This window comes from Pezoporus occidentalis, unplaced genomic scaffold (assembly GCF_034315485.1).
Source record: "Pezoporus occidentalis ecotype Australia unplaced genomic scaffold, CSIRO_AGI_Poc_V1 ctg30, whole genome shotgun sequence".
Taxonomy (NCBI): domain Eukaryota; kingdom Metazoa; phylum Chordata; class Aves; order Psittaciformes; family Psittacidae; genus Pezoporus; species Pezoporus occidentalis.
The window spans coordinates 2,085,694-2,105,371 of NW_026914941.1; the positions used below are offsets into that span (position 1 = coordinate 2,085,694).

General features: G+C 38.9%; 1 long non-coding RNA gene across 2 annotated transcripts in view; it reads left to right on the forward strand.

Moving 5' to 3' along the window:
* Positions 1-4,530: 4,530 nt before the first annotated feature.
* LOC134168096 (uncharacterized) overlaps positions 4,531-19,678 on the forward strand; it is a 35,054-nt gene continuing 19,906 nt past the window's right edge. Inside the window, exon 1 of one of the 2 annotated variants that reach the window (XR_009966410.1) lies at positions 4,531-4,646. This is a non-coding gene — a long non-coding RNA (uncharacterized LOC134168096). Of the gene's footprint in view, positions 4,647-18,351; positions 19,586-19,678 lie in introns of those variants that run through there. The other variant, XR_009966409.1, reaches the window with a different exon arrangement.

The following is a 19,678-nucleotide window of genomic DNA, read 5'->3' on the forward strand; positions in this document are numbered from 1 at the left end:
ACACTTGCCTTTTTCAAACCATGAGGCATGTGGTTGATGTGTGCCAGAGTGACAGATATTCCAAAACCTCTTGTATAAGGTTTTGTTCTCTTTATTATTTTCGTGTTAGGGTTCTGATAGACAGGCACTGAACTCCTTTTTGGGGTGGGGGGGGGAGGAGGAGTGTTGAGAAAGACCTTCCCACCAGCACACATCTTTAGCCAACATCTGTTGTAGCTACCTGATTTAGAAATGGTTTGGTGGGTGATGAAGCAGACCTACTGATGATGAAGCAGTGCTTGGTAATTAGGGAAATCCGTTAATGATGTCTCTACATTACTAGATCTAATCTTGACTGGGAAGCACCTGTACTGCATAGTGGAAGGGATGATAGATGGAATAGGACCTCTGAATGAAGCACACACAAAGGTATCACTTGGATTAATATCTGGCCATGATTTTTTGGTAATGTACATGCAGGTTTTATTGGCCAATAGTCTGGTCTTCAGCTCTGGGGCAATTTTGCTCTATTGTGCTGCTCTTTCTGACACTGTCACTGCAATACGAGTCCTGAGAGCAGCATATGTGGGAGTCAGTATAAGAAATGGTGAAAATATTCACCTACAAAACATCTTTGGGCACCACAATATGGGCACACATTCCCCTTCTGTAAATAACTTTAAAAGTCAGTTTTTCATCCCTGACTATGTTATTTTTCTGAGCTTGCTTTCAGTTGACAGGGATATTCTGTAGGCGTTCCACTCTCATTTGTGTGTTTGTTCTCTGCACTGACTTTATTGACCACATAAAGAATGATGATTCTTTTTTTTCAGCAGTTTTTCAAGAGAATCTTCTGAAGCTGAGGTTGTGTGGGGAGGGAAGAGGAGTCAAGATAACATCAAAAAAACTCTTCCAGGTAAATAAGCATATGTTCTTGCCTGGAGTAACATTTCTCTAGCAATTTCCCCTACTTAGTGAACCAATAAACACATGGAGTGTGTTTATTGTACCTAATGATTAATAGCTTTTAATGCTCTACAGTGGTGATTAATTTATTAAGCAGGTCCTGTAGCTCAAATTGAGACTATTCCCCAGCAGAATGCAGGGAAATAAGGCACTCTTAATGTTTTGGTCTATGTAGAAATTCACCTTAAAGGTCAAGCTCATGCATGCTGCAGCAAATGGGCTTCTAAATGCCTGCCCTTCTCTGTCATGCAGGACTGTTTGTACTGCATGGTCTTGTCTTGGGATCTATTTCTTCTTACCGCTTTATGTAGCAGTGACCAAAGCAGCTAAGTAAAGACTGAGAGTAGCTTTCTACCTTGCCTTGTTTTCTTTGAGGAATTATAATTGGAGACCTGGACCAATTGTGGAAGACTGGTGAAGGTGAGAGGGAGAAAACCAGCACACTGGTGGATCTCCAGGGAAGTTTTATCCTGTGTTATTTATTACTTGTCTTGGAAATAGTTACATGTAAAGGGGAAAAATGCTTTTGTTCTAGTTGCCTTGTCTTCTATGGCAACGCAGTTTCCCTGTAGCTGAGTTCCAGTGCCCCAGATCAGTGGAGATGTGCGAATTTCACTTGCTCTGTCACACCTGAATAAATCTGACCATGTCTTAATGTACTGATCAAACCTCTCTCCAAATACATGCTTACTGTGAATGCAACAGTCTCGAGCAGCAAATTCAATTTATTTTGTTTCTGCTTTGTCCTGGGGGGGTAAAAAGAGTCTCTGCCTTCAGGTGAAACTTGAATGCGAACAGCAGAATGTTGGTTTTGTGTGGAGTTTGTGTTTTTTGGGTTGGTTTGTTTGGTGGTTTTGTGTTTTTATTTTAGCAATGAAACCAAACCGAAACCCCCCAAGCTCCCATCACGTAGAAATTATGCTTGTGTGCATGTATGATTTTATCAGTTTCTCACATAAGAAGGTCCACAGATGGAAAAAGATCATTTGGTTTGAAATGTTTTAGGAAAGCTTAGTTGTGTTGTTTTCAGCCTTTCTCCATTTCCCAGGCTATAGGAGGCCTCTTCACACCATAAATATTCTAATGTGTCCTGGTGCAGGGCATATATTTGCATTACAATTAAAGTCAACTGATAAATCTGGAGTAACTAGTTAATATTCCATCTAGCAGACAGAGCAGAAAAAAAATTACTTCTTTTTCTTCATGTATTGCATTTCTTTCCAAAAATATAGAGGTAAAATTCCAACTGCAACTGCCGTATTAAATTCTGCTACACAGTTTTGTAAAATAAACCATGTAATCCATGTGGATACACTATTCAGAGGTCAGAGGTGCAAACACAAAAGTTAACCATGCCAGAGCAGCACCATTTCGTAGCAGCTGGGGAACTAGAGCAGGAGTGAAGCTCTGTGTCCCTGATGAGCTTTAATGTAATATTTTCTGACCCTGTAAATCATTTTGAACCAAATGTGTGCAGCATTGTGATTCATCAGTCATCTTGGGGCATAGTGTGAACAGTTCAGCTGGAGTGCTGTCTTTTTAATAGTTTCAAAATACTCACATGAAGTTCAGCGCTGAAATCTCTTCTGCTAGCACGGGGAGTACAGTGTATCGAGTATGTATGTGTTTGTAAAAGTTATCATATTGAAAATAATATATAAGAATTGTTTTACATATAATTGATTAGCTTTCATACAAGATGTACACTTTCTCATCAGAATGAGCAAGAAGTATACCATATATATTGGAATCATACTGAGATTGATTGTAAGAATCTGGACTGATCTTTGTAGGAATATGCTGATTCCAGAACAACAGAAAGACAGAAAATGCAGACTTTTTATTAGGAGTTATAAATGGGAATTTCACAGTTAATGTTTTTGAGGAGTCTTGCAAACTGTTACAAGAAAATGAATTAAGCTTAGATTAGTTTAACCAATGAAAGATGACTTGCCTAATATACTCAATTATCACGAATAAACCTGCCCTTTTGCCTGTACAGTAGTAGTAAATAATGAAAGAATTCAGATGATGGAAATGAGGCTGTCTTTCCCTTTGCTTTAATAACTGTGCCTTTGAATCTCACTCTGACCTTTAACAATGGCTCCATACCAATGCACAGGCAGCACATGGCCATTGAGAGTGGGGGTATTATTTACACTAACAGGAAAAGCAAGATCATGAAGTAATGCAGCTTGAGGAATGTTTTATTACCCAATTGCTGAGCCCTCCCTGGAACTAAAGAGTTTTAGTAAATAAATTAAAAACAAGTAATATTTTAGGGAAAAAATGTTGTATGAGGGGCTGCCTTTAGCTAACTAAAGACTGAAATGGGATGGTTAGCCAACACTTCCATGGCTGGTTTGATGAAGCCAAGTTTAGACTGGATATAAGAAGGAAGTTCTTTACTGTAAGGGTGGTGAGGTGCTGGAATTGGTTGCCCAGGGAAGTTGTGAATGCTCCATCCCTGGCAGTGTTCAAGGCCAGGTTGGAGAGAGCCTTGGGTGCCATGGTTTAGTGTGAGGTGTCCCTGCCCATGGCAGGGGGTTGGAACTGGATGATCTTAAGGTCCTTTCCAACCCTAACTATTCTATGATTCTAAGTCATGACACAGAGAATTGCAATAGTTTGTTATTATTTTTAATTGACAGCCTTCCACTTTTCCAACGATACATTTGGTTGCATGATGGAAGAGACTGATGCAATGTAAACAAATGCTTGATATTCATCTGGAATGTGAGGATTGTAGAGCTTGATGGTTCTGGTCATGGAGAGATTTGCACCCAAGATTTGAACCCACAGATGAGATGTGGGGTTATTTAGTGGTTGGGTGTTCTGTGGGTGTTTTTGTTTAGTTCAGCTCCCCCTTTCTCTTAAGCTTTCCAATTTAGCTTGTACAAAATACGTTTACTGGAATGGACAAAAACTACTTAAATGTTTGAAATGGTTATAGCAAGTAGAAATTATACTTTTAAAAACCCAATATTTTCTTCCCTTCCAACCTCCCTCAGTACTGCTGCCGAAATATGCGTGTCCAAATATGTAATAGAAACAAATTGTCAAACTGTGGAACACAAAATAAAACAGATTGCTTTTCCAGAGGGGCTTTACCAGAAATGAGCGCTCGGCCTCCTGTGAACAAATGACTGTCTCCACTAGCACGCGGTAAGAGTAAATATGTAGACTAGAACATGATGCTGAGGGCAGTGTCTTGCCAACCGGCTCTAGTCTGATAGGAGATGTGCTTCAAAAGTGTGCTTTTCATACAAATGAAGATGGTAGTGTGAATATATCCTTCTTAGGAAGAATGGGTGTTTTAAGAACTTTTTCATGTCTGTCTTTAAATGCTTTGGTCTCCAATTGTTACCAATAGCTTCAGGAGATGATTGCAGATCCTCAGCAGACATTAAATCTGGTTTTCTGTGTTTTTTAGGCAGACCAGAATGTCTGCAGGCCAGCACTGAGCCTGCCAGAAGCTGTGGCAATATGGGCAGTATGAAGCAGAATGTTAAGTTAATGTTAGCATGCCTTTTCAGTGGGTTTATTGACTTGATTTCTGCATTGTGCTAACTTAATCCATGCAGCTTCCAGTTGATTTGGAGTGATGACTGCTTTTGTCTGCAAAATGCTTTCCAGACATATTCCTAAACCTGTCAGTAAACAGAATCACGGGTGAAAAGTGTGACTGCTGAATGAAAACAGTGGGTAAAAGGTGATTGCTGAAGGTTTGGAACCCTAGTGAAAAGAGAAAACCAAATTAAAAGCACAATTAGACCAACATCATGAAAAGATAACTAATTCCAGTTTCTGACAGGATGCCATTAGTCTTACCGTTGCACAGTGCAAGTTCTGCTCTGAGAACAGTCCCTTGTTTTAAGATTAATTTGCTATTCAAGTTAGTGTACGTGGAACATTGCTCATCCTTTGTGGGGCTCAAAACTTTCTGCATGCATTAATTATGAAATCAGTCTTCAGCGTTATAAATAGTACTTTAGGGCTGTCACCATTTCTAGGCAGAGACCCCAGCAGTAGTCTTGTGTGCCTCAGTTTACCATGATAATTGAATCTAAACTGCACCAAAGCAAGGCCATACATTAATCTTTTTGGTGTGGTGGTTTGTGGGATTTGTGTAGGTGATGACACTTATGTAACTTCTTACTGGTTCCACTATTTAAGAGGAACAATATTGTAATAAATCCTCCCAACCAGTTACTACTGAACTGAATTAGAGATTCTTTACAGTATGAGATTACTAGCAAATGTGAACTACTTCTGAACCACAGATTCATACTAATATTTCAGATAACACCCCAAAATCACAGCATAATTGGTATAGTTATCTGGCAGGAAAAAGGTTGGTTGTTGTGTAGAAAAAGCACATATAGAAAATATGTCTTTTGTGGCCTTGTTTCTTAATATACGGTCTAAATTTTTTCTGTTTCACTGTTTAATTGCTTTCAGCAACATAAAAAGCTGGTATTTTGCATAGCTTAGTCAATTGAATTATGTGTAAGTATTATCAGAACTGTAGTTATCATGAATATTTAGAGAGAAGGGGAGAAAATTGCGCAAGTCAAACTTTTTTGCCTTTGAGGGCAGGGACCAAATGGATGTTACAGAAGTCATTGATAAACTACCCTGTGCAGTCAGACTAATGAGAAATGACAGTCCAAATTTCGAGTTCTACACAACTCCAGTTAAATAGGAGTCATTGAAATAAATCTAGTGAGGTAGTATTCAAAATATCCTTTACTGTGAATGCTTTATCAATTTCTCCATGGTTAGATGTAATGCTGAAATAAAACCAATCTAGATTTGTAACCCTGGATTAGATGCATAAAGGTATTGCTGTTATCACCATTTAGTCTTGGCAATGCCCATATATTGAGAATGAGATGTGGCCAGAACTTTGAGATGGGTCTGTTCAGATCTTCCCTTTATAGGAAGCTCTTCAAAGATCAAAAGGATTTTGATTTGTCAACGTCAACATTGAATTACCTCACTCTTTAAATGCATTATATAGATGAGACGGAGCACAACTGGAGAAGTTTAATAAATCTCTCTGTCCTCTCCTGCATCCTTTCAGGACAGGTCCTTGCTCCAGACTGAGTTTCAGTTCATTTCAGGGATGGTTGCAAACAACACAGCCTGGTCTAGTTACAGGAAAGTCAGTGTCTACCTTTCCCAGGAAGGGGAAGGCCTGGTCCCTTCTGGAGCTGTAGGTTCTCAGCACCAGGCTGTGACTTTCTTCCCAAGTACACTACTAATTTCTGGCATCTTATTAGTCAGTTGTTCCCAGGAAGAGCTGTAACACCAGAGGCCTGCCCCTATGTCCTTTCCTTGGAACGCAGTGCAGACACTCAGGACAAACAAAGCATCTCTCCGCTGTTCAAAAATCAGCAGTGGATAGATCAATATGTAATGAATGGCAGTGATCAGATATTGGTGATGTATTTTAAATTAAAAGAAAAAAAGAATTTGAAACTAGGCAAGTTAGGCAAACAGCAAAGCATTATGAGTCATTTTCTGTTCTTAGAGAAAAGCTACTGTCTAAAGGGAGAGCCTGGTGTCACTCCATAGTGGGTTTGAACCAGAACGGAGAGAAGAGACAAATTCCTTAGTGTGTGCTTTGGCAGAGTTATCAAATAAATAGAGATGTATGGGGTGGGAATACTTTCTTATGTTACAAATGGTTTGAAATAGTCTATGGGGTTTTGGCCAGCTTTATACGTTACCCTGAAACGAAGATGTTCTTGGCAGAGAACATGCTTCAGCTTCTGTTTTGTTAGAAGATGCTCCTGTCAAAGCTGGTTTTATGAAGCTTGGTGTGACATTAGCTGTGAGGCCTCTCAGCAGTTCAGGCAGAACTTCCTTGTTCTGGGAGGAAAGGGTCAGGTGCACAAACCCTCTGCTGTGGAAATGAAAAGGGTGAGAAATGGCAAAGCTGGGCGGATAACTGCAAGGGAAGAACAAAACCTGCAGAGTAACATTTCCATTTTGCTGCTATGAGTGCTGGTTGCTGCTTCTAGAAGCAAGGCTTTTTCCAGCAGTAGTGGCTGCCCTTAGAGCACCCTCAGCCTTCCCTGTTAGCAGCTGCCAGCCTGACACTGCGGTGCTCCCATTTGGAAAAGCAGCCCTCTGCTCTTTTACTACACAGCAGCAGTCTGTTCCTCAAGGTATTTAATATCCTTCTTGCCATCCTGTCTGCTCTCACTAGAGGTTTAGTATAGAGAGTACAGAGGCTTTCTCTTGGCCTGTGGAAGAACTGAGTCTTGGCCCGAGTCTCAAATTTAAGCAGTTAAACCAGATACTTTATTTTGATCTCCTGTTTAATCACCATCACTTGTCAGTTCTCTGTTACAAAGATTTGATGGAGACGGGTTCACAGCAGTGAACAGTGTCTAACAAGAGATAGGATTTAAGTCCATAGTAGTTGCATGTGATTTGTACCATTTAAGAGTGATATATAACCTTAGTGGACAAAATGACAGAATTCTGAATTAGTAGTAACTGTGTTTATTAACTATATTATTAATTGACCTATTATTTAGTAGCATGTTGCTTAATTAGTAGATATTGTGGTCTCTTAAATGAATTACATCTTGGGCCTGCAATAAAAAGGGAGAGTCAGACCCATAAGTAGGGCCATATGATGCTTGGGTTTGAGCAGACTCGCAGAATGGATGAATCCAGTCAAGAAGAGCATGGGTGTCTGAAAGCAAATGGATACATGGGAATATAAGTAAGATTAAACCCAGTAGGTGTTTAACTCTCCAAAGAATTACCATGTGTGATTTTATGGTGGCAAGTGGGAACTCACTTGAGAAACTAAATGTTCCGCTTTTAGAGAATACAGTGTTTGTATTCTGATGTTAACATAGCAAATGTTCTTAACTCACAATGAAGAATCGCATTTGCACTGTTGTCTCAGTTTTACATCAGTATCTTGGCGCATCACACAGATTATTTGAGCAGAGAATAATGGTTTTCTACTTCTATAGTCTAAGTCAAGGTTAAAGAGCAAATTCTTAACACAAATGTTTGATATGAAATTGGCTTGCTTCATTCTGGCAAATCTGAGAATAAAAAATCCTAGCACTAGCAATGCCTGTAAATATTTTATTTGAACGCATTCACAGAATCAGGAAAAAACAGAGCTGAAGGAAAGAGGTCATCTAATCCATTGGACTGTCTCTTGTGTCCTACTCCCTGCATAGAAATCTATCTCTAGTGAAATAATTTCCAGAATTGCATTAAGGGGCATGATCCAGCTCTTCACTAAGTTAGAGTGAAAAATTGTCTACTTCTGAGTCATGTCCCTGGCAGCAGTGAACAGTCACCATTCTCGTTCTGTTCAGTGGATATGGAAGCTGTTTGTCTTTGACCTTTCTGGTAGCTTTTCTTACCATTTGAAGTTTGATAACATGTATTTTTCAATATGGAGAAATTAACTTTTTTTCCCCCGCAGAACATGCCTTCTAAAGCTCTTAATTTTATTGCTATGGTTGTAAGGATCTTGGGTACGTGCAGATACTGAAACCACTGAGGAAGGTGGGAAGGTTGTCTCATGTTTTCCAGATGACATTCGTGTTTATATTTGCTGGTATTCAAACAGTCTTAGTGGTTTGGTGATTTTTGTGTATTTATTTCTGCTCAACTCAAGCTACATTTCATTCTGAATGGCTCGTTTGATTTGTTCTTACTAAAGTCTACCACTCTCTCCATCTCTTCAAGAACAATCTATGCTGTCTACAGCACTTCTCCCATCCATGCAGTCCAGTGCCAAGCCCCTTTTTTTTGTGAAATGAGACAACTTGAGTGCTTGCCTGTAAGTTGTAACCACTTCTCTGCAAGTGTTAAGGGTAAAGACTGAATGTATTGTACCTGAACAGAGGGAAGGTGAAAAAGACTCTGGAAGGTACAAGTATCCTCAATGTATTTTCTCTGTGGTAAGGAGGCATTGTAAACAGGCTCATGTATTGTGCGAGTGTTAAATCATCTGAGAAAGGCAGGGGATTACAGTAAAAAGCTGATCGATATGTATCAAGCTCCAAGAAATGTTTTTTTTGTCTTTAAGACTGGTGCAAGTTGAAAACTTGCTGAGCAAAAATATTTGGAAATAGGGGCAATAGAACTGGCAGGAGTGTAGCCAGCCTGATCGATAATAAAAGGATAATCTGTCTTTCTTTGTGGTGCACAAAGCAATAATCTGTTGTTCTGATTGATTAAATGCCTCGGCTCCGCTTCGATTATCAATCTATCACTAAAGCAGCTTATTGTGAGTATAATGCAAAGTAGTAGAGATGGGAGTAGTAGAGACAGTGATATGAACAGAAAGGTGGGGGATTCCTGTTTTCAGAATGTGAAAAAAGCTTAGCTGAGGAGGTGCATTTTTGGAGAGGCTTTCTGTTGATATACTTGAGTGGCTTGGCTGCAATGCCAAGTTGCAAAGCTCTAAAAGGGGGTCCAAAGGGTGAGTTTACACAAACCACAGTGATTTTGATCTCATACACAAATATAGGAAGTGCCATTGACTTGACAGAGGAAGAATGTGAAATACAAGCACTAAGAAACTGGGAAGCTGTTGGCTAAAATAAACCCCTGTCTAGTTATCTTTTGGAAACATGCTGCTTTCTGATTTATTCCTTTCACAATTAACTTGTTTCAATGCTTACACCAAAGCTTATCTGAGCTGTGGGCTAGCCTAGGCTTTCAGCTTTGGTGCTTTTTAAATTACAAGGAAGAAAAAAACTCCCCTACATATTTTGCATCCTATGCCTGGAGCTCTGTAATTGTCAAAGGGTTTTTTCAGTAAGTTAGATAGATAGGTGGGGTTTTTGCTTCAGAAGATAGGGCAAAAAGCTGGAGTTTAATTTTTCCAAAAGGCTGAAAGGGGGAATTTGGGTTCTGCTTTACTGAAGTTCCTGTTTCAAACTATAAAATCCAGAATCACTTAAGGCCCTGAGCAATAACCTTTAAATTGGCTCCTCTGTGAGTCCAGACTTGGACTTCCAGATGTCTCTGTCAAGTTACTTTATTCTGGGACTCAATGATTCAATTACATGATATTCCCAAAAATATTTGGGATGGTAAACTTTGAATAGATGTGGTTGCAACTGATGAGAGTAGTTGAGTTGATAGTTATCTTTCTCTTTTGGGGGACTTACTTTCACCGACACTTAGGACTCCTTGTAACAGGGTGTTCTCCATCGTGCTGTCCTCTCACTACTGCCAGTTATTCATCTTGGTTATTTGTGTCCTGCAGTACTTGGGGAAAATAACTGGCTCTCCATGATGGGAATGACTGTAGCCTCAGTACCCTCTCTTTGAGTATTTGCTCAGTGGATGCAGTGGATTTACACATGTGCAGTGGATGCCTGTTTGCTTGGTTCCATTCTGTGGGGGAACACTGAATACTCACTGGTGGTTTGTGGGGAAGCAAAGCTACCATCATGAAAATTGATGTTAGACCTCCACAAGAATGTTCATCTTTTTGAACAGCACTGACCTGCATGACTAGTGTTGAATTATGTTGAATTTCATTGCCTTCTCCATCTTGACTTCTTTCCAATTGTGTTTTCAGTTTGGTTTCTTGTTTTAGGGTTATTTTGTTTGTTTTTTTTTTTTTAAACTGAGAATGAAATAATGAAGCTGGTGATAAAAGCTGCCTATAAAAATTCTGGCAAATTTATTACTAAGCAACTAGGGCTGTTTTTTTTTTCTATCCATCTGGTCATTAGGTCTTTCCAACTGTCAGTGTCTCATGTAATCTCCTTTAATAGCAGCACATAATTAGCTTTATGCTGATCAGAGGCATTGGGATCGTGGTGGTAATACTCAAAACCAGATATCAAAATCCAAGGCAGATAACTCAGAGACATATGTCTAAGCCAGTATTTATGACTTTTAATCCTTAAGTCTGTAGCTGTTGATTTAGGCATATGAGCTTTGAACTGCGGTATGAAAATTCATCAATTAAGAATCTGCAGCAGTTCTGGAAAGGAAGTACGCACAGCTCTCCAAACAGTAATGTATCACTTTGCTCTTTGTTTTTCCTCCAGTGCAGTACTCTTCTCGCTTCCAATATTGAATTTCTACTTACTTGTCTAGTTAATTTTTCTAAAACAAAGATAATCATAGTCTTGACGTTGCTGTGTTAGGAACATGTTGTCTCAGTTTCTGATCTTAATTCAGAATCATATATGTATAAAAGCTATATATGTGTACTTCACACAATTGTTTCCTTAATGGCTGTTACAGGATTGTAGTTTTCTAGTGCTTTTTGGGGGTGATTTTGAGCTGGTTTTGTTTTATATCTGATAAATGTGTTTAAAATCACCTCAATCAGATTGGTCCCAAACTCTGGAACTTTCATGTAAATCTGGAGTGTCCAATTCCAAGTGTATTTCATACTTCTGCTCTGTGCAGGACTTGAATCTGAAGCTTTCTCTCTGCAAATACAACATGGTTGTCATGTTAGGAAGGCTTTTGGAGGGTGTTGATATTACTGCAACTAGGACTTCATTATAAAAATATGAATCTCCAATTCTTTTTAAACAACACTTTGACAGCTCTCTTTGAGGGGTGCTCTGCCCTGCATATAGGGTTGGACAAATAAGCTGTTTCACTGTGAAAGAGGTACCCAGCTAAGTAAAGGGCAGGATTTCAAACACTTCAGACATACGTTTATTGACTAGAACTAGGAATTTATTTGGATTCTGTGCTGCCTGGATCCCAGACACTACTTCGTGATTAAGGAGTCTGTGTGCTGAACATCAGCCTCTGTATTCTGCTCTATAGTTGGCCAGAATAAACTGAACAGGGCTTCAAAAGAGGAAACGCACCTTGACAAGCGAAAATTGCATCTCCTGCATTAAGTTTCTTTAAAGCTGGAAGTGTCTTTGAATTTTAGGCTTTCAGTTCTTCAATAAAAGATCACAGTTCCCTTTTTGTTCTCTGGCATTGTAATCCATTTGAGGATTCTGTCAACAGTCCTTTCAAAAACTGCATAAACCTGTTAAGATTTGTAGGAGAAAAATCAATACAAGATACCTTTTACTCATAACTTGAAGTTCACAACCAGAACTTCCTCCAAGAATTGGTTCAGTACTAGAAAAGGAAAAAGCAAACGAGTTTTTCTTTATAGTTATCTATAGAAAACAATCACTGATAACACTATAGGGATTATTTTTGGCCCAGATTTTTGCTCAGGGATTTTTGTTGTTTGCTGCTTGCTCTAACTGACCAAAATGTAAGGACAAGTCTTAACTGTGACAGGACAGTGGGATAGATCCTGAGAGTGCAGCACTTGAAATGTTGCCTAGATGGGAAGCATGTTGAGTTCTCCCAGAAGAGGTGTGTCAAGATTCATTGCTGGATCTATTCCTTACCTTCCTTCTTTCATTTCCTGCATCATTTAGCCAGTGTTTTTCGTGGCAGAACTGCTCTGCACATCAGTGCTTTCCTTTATGTTTATTAATAAATAGTGGTTTCTGCTCTACAAGATTTTTTGCCATGTAGTGGTGAATATAATCTGTCAGGGTTGCAGATAGAAGCTAAAGACAAATCCCAGACCTTTTAATAAGAAACCAAAACCTGTTTATGATGCATGGGTACCAGCTTGTAGTTCACCTGACAACTCCTCCCTTCCCCTATTCCCCACCTTCCCCCCCCCAAGATTAAACTCTTGCCCTATTCCTTATGTTCATGTTTTCTGGATTCTCTTTGGAGCTTATTTCCTCATACCTCAAACCACCTTTGGTCAAAGTGCAGTTTCAGGGTGTCGGATGGGGGAAAGTGAATGCCACATTCTAAACTCAATTGAAAAAGAGTGTTCTACTGAACAAAAATAGGTAAGAATGCTTTATGGAGAGCTGCAGTCTTAAAAAGTAATACTAAATATTTTGAGCCATTTAAATATGTGTGAAAGGCTATTAAAATATCAAGGCCCTACAAAGACCCTAAAAGGGCTTGATTTAAAGTTAAATTTAGCTGAGTTAACTCTTGATTCACTTTTTTTTTTTAAATGCTCAACTATAGAATGAAAATGAAAAGATCTGCCCAGTGCTGTATCTTGAAAGCCTTGAAAATATCCCCACAGGTCAGCACAGATTGTTACCCATTACATAGTTAATAATGATTTGAGTATGTACCTTACATGACCTGCATTGGAAGCAATAAACTGGATAATTTGCATTGAAAAAACTGATAGCTTTAGAAAGTATGTATATTTTTTGTCACCCCCCTGCTGATGTGCCATGATGGGTTGTTTTAGTTACTTATCTGAAACTCTGTTACTCAAGTCATGTATGCTCATGGCATAGATTAATGTAATACTTTGCTTTCTTTGTAAACACACTTGTTGCAGAGAGCTATGGAAGACTCGGTGTGAATTATTAACTGTCTTCTTTCAGCAAGCCATCTGTTCTGCAGACAAATGGGAGGACTGGAGAGCTGAAGGTGGACTGCCAATTGTTTTGCTTGTATTTGATCTGGCGCTTTGTTTGGGGGTTGTGTTTACTGCTTGAAACTGCCGTCTGTTCCTTCTTCTTTCCTTCTTAAAGTCCTTCAGTATTTTTTTAGCACAAAAGAAAGCTTTTAGCAGTGTAGGGATGGTATGAAAAATGGTTATGAGACAAGCTCCTTGAGCACTAGTTGCCGTGTGAGGCTTTTCAGGCTTGTTCCATGAACAGTTCCTTAACAAACAAGAAACCTGACTAATGTTTCAAAACCATTCTAGTCTCTTGACTGGTCTCCTGTTATCTGTATGCAACCACTATAACTATTAATTGGAACTTTTGTGTAAGACCAGCAGAATTTCCACTCTTCAGCAAAACCAAATGGCCTTCACTTAAGGCTTTCCTAGATCACTGCCATAACACGAGCCATGGAAATTTCACCCTGCAGAATAAGGCCTATAAGACCTTTTATCTCATGGTTGTCCCATGTTCATACATTTTGCCATTGAAAGTAATCTGGAGGAGTGGATGCCTAAGTGTTACATGGTGCAAAAAATGGGCTGTGAAAAACGAGCATTTCTATCAATAAAGTGAGAAGAAGTTTGTGTTCTGTGAAACAAATATAGAGTTATAGAATCATAAAATGGTTTGGGTTGGAAGGGTCCTTTAAAGATAATCTAGTTCCCGTCCCCCATGCTATAAGGGAATATTATTTAATGAATTCCTTTTGCCAACATCACCTTAATTTAGCAGAGCTGATTTGTATTACCTGTAATATTGAGATTGCCTTGTTACTAGTGGCTGCTTCTGTATTTTGAAGGCATTGGTTCAATGGATGTCCATTAATCTGTTAGAGGCTGCAGGCTGTTCTTGCCTCCTGCTGGCAATGAAGGTTATTTCCGAGCCATGCGGCTTAATGTTTCTTCCCATAGTTTTTTTCAGGGACAGCTTAGAGGAACAGAGGATGTCAGTGCCCTGAGCAAACACACAGACCTGCTGCCCTGCAGTCTCAGTAGCACCGCTTCTTTTTCAGGTGAAGTGCAGGTTCTTAAGTAAATTATTTACCAGTCAGCTCTTTGAGCTACCTGGGAAGGGACCCTGTTCAAGTTGGTCAGTTCAGAAATAGGCTCCTTGTTTGTTGGGGTGATTCTGGGCATCTCTGCATTTTTCATCCTAGAGTGGAGTCAGTGTTTCTCCTGGTCTTTATTGCTCTGTCTGATATATCCGGTTATTGGGTGTTTGAAGTGGAGTAAAACTACTGGAAATACTAGCCAATGTGGTCTCTTCTGGTGAGCGGTTTAGCAACTACCAGAATTGGAAAGAGAGAGACAGAGAATTTCACTTCTGTGCCAGAAAAAATGAAGGCAGAAAGAGGTCCTTGAGGAGCAAGTGAAGAATCAGAGGGCTATGGAGGTTGCTGAGAATGAAAAGATGTCTTTATTTATGTGCTGTTTGGAAGTTATTATCTCTGCTGATAAAGTAAAGCTGTTTCAAAACACTTTCACCACTTCCATCCCACCCCCGAGAAAAGGGAGCTGAAGCATAAACTTAAATAGAGAGTCTTGGCTGTAGAAAAAAGGTATTACACATCAAATTTCAGCAGTGCTGTGTATTAAGTCCAAGTAAAAGTCATTAAATTTTATTGCAGAGTATGAGATTAAAATTAGTTTACAGGTTAAATCTCTAGTGTGACTTTTTAAGGACATTGATCAAAATTTACATACACATTAAAACAAAGAAATACATTTGAATGATTGAATTTCTTACTGTCTTAGAAGTCCTTTCTATCACATCCTTTACAGGTATTTATGTAATTGCTCCTATTCAGTCAGGTAGGTATCACGACTGAGAATGAAAAATAATGATTTTAAACTCTGTTGATCCGTCACTTAAAGAATGTAGTTGTTTGAAATCACTGCAAACAATCCCTGATTGCTGATATAAGTAGAAGAAAGTAAAGACAAGGAAGAAAATAGATGTAAACATTAGCGGGCTGCAGTAAGATTGTTTATGTCTTTGGAGTTGCTTTACAGATAAAATGGCAAAGTAAAATGTCCAACTTTGGAAACATCTTTTGAAGAAAATATGGGGGTGTAGCAGGGGAGGAAGAAAATGATGAATGATACTTTGTTAGAGAGAGTGGAAAATGCAATCCTTCTGCATGAAGTATTCATCATTTTCTTTTTTGTTCTATAGCTGTTTAGTAAGCTTTTGATAAATGTCCATTTAACTGTAGTAGGAAAAAATCTTTTTTAAAGTCTTGCTTCATGGTCATCTTAAAAAGCATTATATCTTAATAGTTAAAAACTTTATCAGGTTTTGTACAACGGTTTAATGTCTGAGGCTTTAAGCAAGTCACAGAAGAAAGCTGTGAGGAATTTCATTCTGAGCAGTTGCAAGTAGGGTATAATGCATATGCATGCACATCAACATGGAACAGGCTTTAGGAAAATGCCACTGGAGGTATTGGTCTCTGAGGAGAAACACATTACTCCAAATACATGCATTGAGAATAACAATGAAATTGCCCTCTGAGGAGTTCTGCGATGGTACATGTGAACTGTGAAGGTTCTTAAAAGGTAGGAAGGAAGGAGAGAACTTGTGCCTTATAGTGTTAAGACCTGTGCAGGATGTAACACATACACCTAAAGTTTCAGACGGGGAGATAAAACAAAAAAGGATGTAAGTGAAAATAGTGCATGTAATTTTTTTCCTTTTAAAAATGTAGCCTTGCTTATTAACAAAAAATTTATGAGTTCTGTTTCTTTAAAAATTTGGTGAAAAATGGTGTGCAAATGAGAGCTCGAGTGAGACATTTGCCTGTAGGTGCCAACCCCTTACATCACCTTCAGCCACCCCTATGAAGTGCTCAGCTATTCTGAATCTCTTCTGTAGTCTCTTGCTTCTTTCTCCTATACACATTTGTATGCAGAGCACTACCCAGCAAAGTTTCTGCTTGTTTCTAACTTAAATTACCATAGCAGACTTCCACATGCTTTTGGAAGGTGACAGAGACAGAAGTTCTGTTCTTGAGGCAGGTACTGTTTTGTGAAAGATCTTCACTATTTATTACATCTATCCCTGCTGGAAGATTGCAATTACTATCCTACTTCCAGCAACTCTTTACCTGAATCATGACAGCTCTTAATTATGTGTGAAAGAAGAAGTTATATACAGAGAAATTTCTTACAGCAAATTACCTAGGAGATATATTCAGGCTTAGAACAGTCTTCGGCAGGGCTGTTCTTCTCATGGTTCTTATTCTGTTGGTTTTGCTTCAGGAGCTGTGAAACTTTGCCTGACTTATACCAGAATTTGAATTGGGAAGGAATTTCTGCTTCCTCTTTCCCCAAGTTTCTATATTATTATATATATATATATATATATATATTTTGTTAGTCAGATTTTGCCCTGTCTGTATTTCTTCCTTTAAATAAGCCTCTTGCAGTGTACTGCTGAGTACTCCACTGCTGAGTATGCTGCTGAAAGAACCACAAAGAAATAAGTAACAAGCTTTCAATTTTGTGATGGAGCTTAATATTTTAAATCTTATTATTCAGCTACATAAACTTTATTGCCCTTCAGTGACAAATGTTGCGTTTCCTGTTTATTTATTGGCAAAAATGTATTAATGTCTGTACTCAGAGAAAGTATCTACTTTCTCTTTATTACAGTAATAGTCATGTTGGGTTTGATTTTTCAAATTAACTTCAACCCTGCAGAAGCTGGCCTTTCAAAAATGGCCTATTCCAAGATTTTAAAGGATGCCCATCTTTGAGGCCTTTTTAAGAATAAAGATAGCCAGGATAGAAGTATGGCTTCCTGGTCCAGAAAAGGTGTAGGGTGTTAGGAACTCTGCCATTTAATACAGGAGGATGGATTTCAAGACGATTGCTACATAGAGACAAGAAAGGAGGTTGAAGTCTTGCCTCTTTTATCACACAGAAACACCCTATTGGGCGGTTGCAAAAAGATTTGAGCACACAGTCTTAAGTCATCTTAAGAGATTTCTGTTTCCATAGGAAGTTTGGACTTTATTGTATTTTCCCTGAAAAATTCCAGAAAGCTCTTAGTGTTGTACAACAACTAAATTGTATTTATAATAGATTGTTATTTTCTGCCCAGTCCTTCCTCACTCAGGATTATTCAGTTACCTATGATCACTTTGATTTTTAATAAGCCTGTCTATATTTTAGTGTGAGACTTATGATGGCTTGAAATAAGCCTCACGTATTAAAGATAACTCTGACAGCACAAAGTAGGTTAAGTTATAAAATACAAAGCGTTTCAGGGAAGAGATGATCATTGGGGAATGTAGTAGCAACTTGATTTTGTAGATTGACTGTCACTGATGACCACTCTCTAATCAATGTGCTACAGGAAACAGCTACATGTGTGATGCTAGTTGGTCTTTGTTTTCCATTCCTGCTATTAAGCCATCAATATAATTGTCAATAGAGGAGCTAGCCACTTGTTGGAAAGCCTGCATCCATAGGTAGGGGAGAATGTTCCTGTAAAGAGCCATTGGTCTCCCAGCAGCATTAAAAGTTGAGTTTCAGAAAGCTGTGTAAGCATTTGTGCACTGCAGTTTTTCTGCAGTAGGGCTAAGTGTTATAAGGACAAGGTCATCCTAATGCCCTCAGTGGAAGGGAACAACCCAGCTGCTTGAGGGAACAGAATTACAGGGCTCTTTTTTTTCTGCCTAATTAGCATTATTACTTTATATTTTGCACATCCTTTCGCATGTGCTAGGAAGAAGTCTGCAGGGAGCTCATTATGTTTCCAGCCTTGTACTTATAGGCTTGCGAAGCTGTAGCTTCAGGGAGGTGGGAGGTGTGTTCACTACAAGTTCCATATCCAGACTGAAATGCTGCTGAAAACTTGTAGGAACTCTGCAGGATGTCTCCTGTATCCTGTCCTGTGTGCTCCTGCACAGAAGCTCTCCAGATGAACCTTCCTTCATGTATTTTCATTTTGAGATAACGGCTGAGGGCAGAATTTAGACTCATTTGGCACCTGTTAATGAGTCTCAAACCAGTGAATGGGTCTGTCAAGACAAAGGAGCCAGAGGAACCTTGCTTGTTGCCGCCTTGTCATAGTTATTCAGAGGCCAGTGTAGTTCCTGTGACTGGCGCATTCTAGTAGTACAATTCAGTGTAAAGGCTTTTTATTTTTTTCTCCCCTTTTTGATGGAGAGAGGGTGAAACATGACAGAATCCCATTCCCAGCACCTTGCTCTGCTAACAGATTCAAGACTTGCTGAAAGCAAGACAAGACTCTACAGAAAGGATATAGGGCAAGAGCTCATGACAACACTGGAAGGATATCAGCATGAACATTAGTTGAAAGAGTGTCTGACTCAGTCCAAACTCATTCACTTCTCTTAGAGCTTTCCTCTTCTGGAGACTGGATCCTTAAACCAGAAAAGGTGGTACACTGTTCCCTGTGGAATTATTTTGAACAACTGAGTTGAGCAGTTAAAACTGATCAGAGTATTGTGTCATCATTTTATGGACATCATGGAATTGTGGTAGTAGGTGCTCCTCCACAAGTGTGTGTATCTTTACTCCTTGAGGATCATAGAGGATGCTGCTATGTGACATCCAAGAATTGGTTAGTCCTTCAAGGAGAAATATTAATTAGAGGTTTAAAAAAGATGCATCAGAATGTCATGTATTTTCCCCAGTTGCTGAACTGCACCTTTCTTCCTCCTGCTACCACCAGATAAATGATTTTGGATTTGTAAAGCCATTTTTAGGCACTGTGCACTTGCCATCATCTCATTATTCTGTGGGGAAAGGCACTTTGTAATTTAAGTCATCACAGATATAAAATGGCATTAGCACATCGTAGATGTAAAATGGCATTAGTAACTTACCTGTCACTGAAACAGAAATGCACAGACCCCAGAGTAACCCAGGATAAAAGAAACCATTTCATTTGAATGGAACATGGTTTGAAAAGTAAGTTTTTAACGGTTGTAGTTTTGATTTTAACTGCATTATGATAGGATGATGCATTTTTAAACACACAGTATGTAAGCATACTTTATGGAATGTGTAGAATTAACAATGCACGTAAACATAAATACTGATTGGAACTATAGACAATTTTGTCATAAGAGCTTTTCTTCATGGAAAAATTGTGCCAATGAGAGCAGAAATCTTAGTGGAGTTGCAGAGGTGTGTGTCAGCATGGGATTTATCTTCATCAGTGTGTAGTGCTCCTTCCTGCAGCTTTCCATTGCTTATACCACTTCAGCTTCTAGCAGGCTT